At 38.4% G+C, this 7,910-nt stretch overlaps 1 protein-coding gene across 5 annotated transcripts in view; it reads right to left on the bottom strand.

The window, feature by feature from the left end:
- The window catches only part of trps1 (trichorhinophalangeal syndrome I), a 104,727-nt gene that overhangs the window by 10,728 nt on the left and 86,089 nt on the right, over nt 1-7,910 (bottom strand). The window lies entirely within an intron of this gene.

Below are 7,910 nucleotides of genomic sequence, written 5' to 3'. Positions count from 1 at the left end.
GGGGGGGGTGAAAAGGCCAATTGTTGTGGCAATGTGCTCCATCACAGTAATGAGCCAATCACAACGTTTCTCCATCCCATTAAGCCTCTGGCCCCACTCGCCACCTTTGTGACCCTGGGAGGACAGCACACCTCATCTTTCTCCTCTGCGACTCAGTTTCTCCCTCGATTTGCATGTCTGGCATGTCTTTCCTTTCTGTGATTAAAATGAAATTTCATCATTCCTCCTTTTCCCGGCTTTATTTTCCCCTCTCCTTAAGTCTCTGCCGTTGAGAAATCGTCAGCTGTTGCTTCCACAGTGACAACATAGGACGTTAATATGCTAAAGCTTATTTTCATCGAGTGGCACAGTAATTTGGAGCTAACGTCTGGAATGCAGTAACACAGAAGCTGATTTTCATGAATAAATCAGTAGTGTTATGTTGTCAAGAGGTGGAGGCAAAGGTTGTGTCACCTATGGCTGTAGATACCAACCAAACATAAAACTTATATCCTCCCAGTCTGCTCCATCAGCTAGAACTTATCTACAAGATCTGCATCATAGTAATTTAGTCATCTACTGTATACTTGTCTGTGAGAATCTGCCAGGTCCTTCTGTGGATGACCCTATGCTGCCTACATGCTAACAGTGAAAAAAGAAAACTCCCATCCAAAAGGTGGCGCCAAATACACAAACCACTAGCAGAGGAAGACAACAAGGACATCCCCTGTTTTTAAGGGCTAAATTTTGAAGGAACATGTCACCCATAGTTGTAAAATTTATCACTCAGGGACCACAAGGGCAAATTCCTGGTGAGAAATCACCCAAAGTTCTTTCCTTGTTTTCTTCTGACAAACCAACACACCAACTGTAAGACTGTAAACCTCTGAATTGAATGTTGTGGTGCAGCTCACCCAAAAAGAACATGAATACAAATTTGTGGGCAATGGCAGAAGTCCCAAAATCTTACTTTAGAGATGCATATCTGCAAGCATCAGTCTTTTTTTCCCCCCCTTTCTCCCTTCATCATGAACTTTTGCCCTTAAGGATCTTCTTTTGTCCCTGCTGTCTCCCTCTTGTTTTATGTTTAGGACACAGCTGAGAGATATGCATACCCTTCTCTTTTTTTTTTTTAAAGCTCAGAACATCCAGTTCTACAAGTTAAAAACACAGAAGAATGCCTCGCTTCAATCAGACTGCCTGTGGTCTCAAAGCTACAGATGGAGCCACCGCTAGCACCTCCACTGAGCATCTGCTTTGTGCTGCCAGCTAAAAGCATAAGAGCCCAGAAGGCGCAGCAGTGTTAAGGTAATTTTTGCAATCTAATGCACTGCAAGGATCACAGCACATTTAACCACTTTATGTTTCTTTTGGGAACACACACACACATGCTGTATGGCACGAACAACTAGGTGTAAATACATTTGCGAAACATAATTGGTCTTTTAACAAAGAATGTGGCACTGCATCTGTGAGAAGATGCTTTAGAAAATGCAACGTTAGAGGATCAGTTAATCCTTTAAATAAGCGTAGAATGATTTTTTAATTCGTGAACAGACCTTTTAACTCTGTCATAAAAGCTTAGATTTTTTAATAGGCTACTACAGTGGACGGCCATAAGTGTGTTTATTCTGGAAAAACCCTTTGTCTCTCGGTTTTATTATGTGTACAAGAAAACATCCTGTTTCCAATAATGCTGTGCGTAATAAACACCTGAGCTCATCCTACCAGAATCTGTGTGGAACATCTGTTTTTTGACGATCTGAGATCAGACAGAAGAACACCTACATGACCAAACCCTCACTGGCTTTCATGGCGCATACACACACACCATACGGTCGCCACATGTAGAGAGACAGAGCCAGGTGATTGATTGATGTACACTTCCTGTGTGTGTGTGTGTATAATTGTGTGTCTAGTGTTGCAAGCCAAACAGTGCGTCTGTCATCAGAATTCAGTTTCCCTCCGAGTGCCCAAATCACTTACATATGGCCTCGCAGCTGCCCCTCATTGCAGCACACCTGAAAATATTTGCTTCCACTGACTAATGAAGGAAAAAGCTAGATTTGGAGAGAAGGCCCCGGTCCAAGAAGTTTGCTGGGGATTTCTGACTAATCAAAACCTACGCTAGAATGATAGCACAGAGTGAGGGATCATGGGTCAATTACCCAGGAAAGTATAAAAATAGCCTCAATGAATAAACACAAAGCAGCACAAAACTTTTAGTGCCTGATCTACGACTTCCTTTTCAATCATCAGCTGGTTGGCTTGATATTTGTGGAAATACAAAAGCTCCATGTAGACATACTCTTGAATGCCAAGTACTGTACATGTCTGTCTTGATCAGCAAAGTTTCCATACAGGATGTACTGGCGCTCACAAACAAACCGTGTATGTTTAGTTGATTTATTACTCATACCTGGCCTCTCCCACTCACCTCAGCCTGCAGAAGAGGGCTGCCGTTAATTAGAGCTCCGAGTCTTAATGACATCTATTTATCTGAGGCCTGTAATCGTTCATTTGGCACCAACACGACTCCCTCTGACAAGCACACACAGCGGTGCCGCACACACTCGAAAAGATAAATATTCGAGGGTGAGGAAATTCTCCTTTTAAGTACTGCAGTTCTTTAAGCCAGAACAGAGCCACCGTGTGAATCTTAGGGCAGTCTTCAGTGGGCAAAAACAGTTGAAACATGTACCAAAAAAAAAAGAAGCATTCAAAAATATACTTCTTGAAAAAAAAAAAGGAGGGACTATTTGAGTTTTTTATCTAAAAAAATAAAAGCTGGACTGGGTCAGCGTATTATTTTATAAATGAGTCAGTTTTTAAATGCAGTTAAATTTGATGTATTCTAATTGTGTTAGTCAAATACATTTTCCCATTTTTTTTTCCTTTTAATGAGTGCTGTAGGATTTATTTCTACATAAACTAAACACAGCAGTAAAAAAAAAATAAATAAATAAACTTGTTGACTGATTGAAAACAGATCAAACTAAAATCAACCTCATCGACTTACACTTGGCAAAAGGAGGATTGTTTTTTGTAAATATATTTAGAATTAACTCAACAGTAAAACTGAGAACCGACAGTAGTGAAGAAATTGATCCCAACCAAGATTACTTTAACCCAAATTACACAGTTTCCACTGAACCAACAAAATAGCCCCAAAATAAATCATAGTTCAATGGAAAGATACTTAACCATGACCCCAGCTCTAACAGTGTTGTATTACTGAACTCTAAATCACAGGATCGTCTAACACCGAGTTAGATGTCATCCTGTCATCCTGTGAATTCATTTTCCCTGGACTCCAGAACATCTGGAGCTGCATCATCAGCGGTACACGCCAACTAATGAGTGTTAGTTGCCTTCTGTGCTAAATATTTGCTCGATGGGTTATGGATTCATTTGGACTGGTGTGAGAAATCGACACCCATTTTGGAGTCATTTTAGGACCCAGTTTTCTATGCTTGTAGACTTTTTTTCAACAATTTAAAGTCTACTTAGTGCTAAACTTTGAAAACATGTCTAACCACATATATGTATTGGGCACTGTGAAAGATAATTTAAAAATACACAATGCTGAAAAGTTGATAGTTTTTTGTAGATTAACGCAGCAAGAATTAGAAGTACAGTTTACCCAAACAAGGAGTATGTATTATTCATTTATCGGTTTAATAATTTCAACAATCAGTTTGGTCAGTCCCTGCTCTAATGCATGAACAGCTCTACCAGGAAGTTGTTTTGTCCCTTATGGCAATAAATTTACTGCAAGAATGCATAAAAGAGGCTGCATGACCAGACTTCTTTGTGTTGAAAAATACGCTACACTACATGTATCAATACCCTTCTTTCTTTTTTTCTTTTTGAGATTTTTATTTTAAATCCACACAGAATTTAGGGGTTGTTTTCTAAAGCTTTTGTGACTCCACTTATAAAACCCTCCAATAAAATATAAATTAATTTGGAATATTTAATAAACGTCAAACATATGGTGTGACCACACGGTCGCTGAACACTTCAGCTGTGGCTCGGAGTCCACTTTGAGATTCTACTAAAGCCAGAAATTTTACAGATGTTGTACCAACTGTTTACACTGCTTGGTGGCTTGGATCTTCACAGGAGAGCTGGCAAGAACAGATAAGCATCCAAAAGTTTAGGTCCTGTAGCAAAACCGAGCTTTTTCAATATAGTTTAGCATCTGCAAGCAATGTATGGGAACATCTGGCGGAGCAGCTTCATTTCAAATAATTTGGTGGAGCAAGGCTCGACTATATATCTGTATAAATAGTTTATTCTGTGCATTAGGTAAGGTAAAGTAAACACAGAAAAAGAAAATAGAGTTAGAGTCCATAAAAGTATGAAGCAAAACATGGAGAGAAACTGAAAGAAAAGGAAAAGGGAAAAAAATAAGGCACACTGCAGTCTAAAGTAAATTTAAAAAGAAAGATTTCTAAACAAAGTCTTTCAAAATTAAATTACATTTAATTCACTCGTCCCTGCTTTTAACATATAGATGTGTACACACAGAGATGCACGGGTACAATCTTACAGCGGTGCACACACTGACTTGCATTAAATCAGCGATTATTTAATCAAGTTAGAAGAGTAGCTGGAGGAATTAACTGAATTCCATACTGCCAAGACCAATATCCTGTTCAATGGATCAGACACACACACTCAGTCTTACATACAGGTAGAAAAAAAAGAACAAGGAACAGACCCATGTAGGAGGATACAGGGATAATTTCAGACAAAGATTCACCAAATTAATCCTGTCTCTAACTTCTACACACACACACACACAGAAATCCATCTGCAGCTAATCTTACAAGGACCCCCTGGAAGTGCTCCCAACCATCCACTCTTTGTGTTTCTGTGCGTTAGTGTATGTCTGTCTGCGTGTTGTGCATACGGCTGCAGAAGTCCACCCCGGTGGTTCTGCTCACAGACGACTGTGTGCATTTAAAATATTCTTCCTAACACAATAATTGGATTCAAGTTGAGCGAACAAAAATCTAAATTAATTCTGCTAGTTTATTCTTATCTAACAAAGAAAAATGAAAGGGCCCGTGAAGTTTTAAATTCTTAATAAATCAAACAGAATTTGGCAGAGTAATCAGTTCGGTTGCTCACAGCACATCATCAGGCCTAACTCATACTCTGACATGGAAACTCTCTCAAACTAATCACTGATTATACACCTACAACTGATTAACCTACAACTCAATTCAACTCAGTCATTTTGTACAAGTGCTAAGCTAAAATTTGGTGTGAGAGTAGCTAAAACTCAGTGGACTAAAATGCTGAATCAGCTGCTTTTATTAGTGACCAAATGTTATTTATTATAATTTTCATTAGCATGAAATGATGCCAAACCAATAGCCTATAAGACAATAACAATATGAACGCTCAATAGCTGTAAATATAAATTTGGATCTGTTTGATAAATATGAAAACCAAGCAAGAGCTGGATAACAGATTTAGAAACATCAGCTGTAAAATGTGTTAATGTGTGTTCAGAAGACCCCCCACCCCCACTAAGGTATAAAAGTGTGTAAAGAAATGCTGTGGAAATCACAGAAGGCAAGATGACATCATCATCATCACACAAACAAACATCTTTGTGTTGTACACAAGAGTGAGATTTGTGTCCCCAGTCCCTCATAGACAAACACATAAATGTGGACCACGGTGTGTGGCCTACTTCTTCCTTTTCATTTCTTTCACCCTTTGTGATCACTCTTTTCCGGACCTTTATTCCCACCCGCTGCCATTCTTTTCATGCTTCCTGTTTAGTTAATACAGTAGTTGCTACCATTTGCAGGGCAGCGGTGACGATCTCCACTTTTCTGTGACTTATCCCAGAAGCCCAACACAAAGTGGACCACACTCAAGGAAAATCTTGTTTAAGTCAACTAATTTTGATAAACGTTGCAGATGCATCGGCTTTGCAATTATGTGCTCCGGGTCTGATAACCAGTGAACAATGGGAAGGGGGCTAGATAGCGCACAGGTGAAAAATCAACAAAGAGAAAAAAGGGAAATTGTTTCACATAGATCTCATTTTGATAAACCGCATCAATGCATGCAGACGATGGGCTCGTGGATCTGGATGCCACGGTCGGGCTGTGTGTGTGCTCATGTTCTGCACTGGTGTGCATGTATGCATCTCTATTCTCTGTGGGTTTGGATCTGAACTACTGATATCAGGTTATGTGTGCTTGTGTTTATCACATGATTCATTTCATACAGCTTAAAGCTACCATGTTGATAAGAAAAGATGAGTTATATTGTGTATTTTCCTTCCATTTGCAATTAAATAGAGGTCGTCCTTGGAGTTTGGATTTTTTTCCCCAGAGATGGGGCTGTTGACCTTTTCAAAGCACAGAGAAATTCAGTTATTTTCTTATTTACAGAACTTACTACAGAACTAAAAAAAAGTTTGAAACCGCCAATATTTTTTTTCTATGTTGCTTCCAAAGAAACAGACTCTTATATTTTTAGGTTTTCTTGTTCCACAGACTTTTTCTGTTTTTCTGTTGACTTATGCTGCTCTTTTTATTTGCTGTCCAATTCTTTGTACTTGACTATGGCAGCGTATTTTGCAGTGTGTGCTCAAAAGAGTGAGGAGAGTGGACAAGCGGAAGACAGAAGAAGTGACAGTCTTAGAACTGTCTTTAAGAAATAGGAACAAATCCGGCAAAGACCTGTCACAGAACCTGAGAGATGCATCAGCACATCTACTGCATGACAAATTTTCAACTAAAAGCTCTTTGAGAATCACCTTGTTGGTGCTATAATGCTGTTTTATGTGTATAATTGTGTTTTCTTTAGTATTTGGATAGATTCAGCGAAAGAAAGGATGCTGGTAGCCAAAAAACTAAAGAATGAATTTAAAATTGATTGAATATGTCTATTTTATTCATGCTGTAATTTTCATTTAAAGGCTTCTTGTGCAGTCTCTAATTTTGAAGTTCTATTTTTCAACTTCAAATTATATTTTTCCAATTTGTTTCTGGAGAGCACTGACCAGTAAGGTATCATGTGTGTATCTTTTGATTGTGTGTGTTCAAAAGAAATGCATTTAAGGTTGTGAGTGTGTGTCTGAGAGGAGAAGACAGGAATTGTGTGTGTTGTCGTTGGAATACTAAAACACACCTAATGTGGTGTGGAAACCAGGACACCAAAACCTTAACTCACCCCACTGACCAAGAAAGAGGGAATATGAAGGGAATTAGTGAAAATAAAAGTTATTATAATGTGCATCCTTAATACCCTCGCTTTATCCTGTGGTATTAAGTGTCTTATTAAGTATCTTAGACTATCTTTTATTGTTTATCTGAGAATGGGTCAGTGGGATGATTCCCACACAACCCACTGAGACTCACGTGACCCATTCAGGTAATCTAACTTGGTCATTAAAAATCTCTTGGAGGAAAACAATGCCCAGTCAGAGAACCTATGAGTGAATGAAGTTTACACTGTGTATTAAAAAGACATTTTAAATTTAGATTTTAGAAAAATCTCTGTTCATCGGAGACTGACTTTACCCCATTTAGGGTATTCAGATTAAACACAAGTGTCATAACGTTGGTTACAAAAAGTAGACGATAGATAAAAACCATCTTGAATACAGGCTATTTCTACCTGACCCACACCTGTACACACACACACACGTGTTGTCAACTTTTCTCCTTTCATACACACAATAATAAAATTACCATTTTGTACACAAGAGCTAAGCAAATTTGTTGCTGAATGAAAACACAATACACTTCAAATTTTGGGACAATTAACCTAACCAAGAATTTATACATACAAGTATCCAGCAAACATTTTTTGCATTGCAAAGATATCTAAATATCCCAACTGTAAACAAATAAAAAAAAAAATCTGACAAAATTCTGGTTTTAAACTAAAGTTCG

Source organism: Kryptolebias marmoratus, linkage group LG5 (genome assembly GCF_001649575.2).
Source record: "Kryptolebias marmoratus isolate JLee-2015 linkage group LG5, ASM164957v2, whole genome shotgun sequence".
NCBI classification, from domain to species: domain Eukaryota; kingdom Metazoa; phylum Chordata; class Actinopteri; order Cyprinodontiformes; family Rivulidae; genus Kryptolebias; species Kryptolebias marmoratus.
The sequence above is the reverse complement of the archived record's forward strand: the minus strand, read 5'-3'. Positions and strand labels throughout refer to the sequence as shown.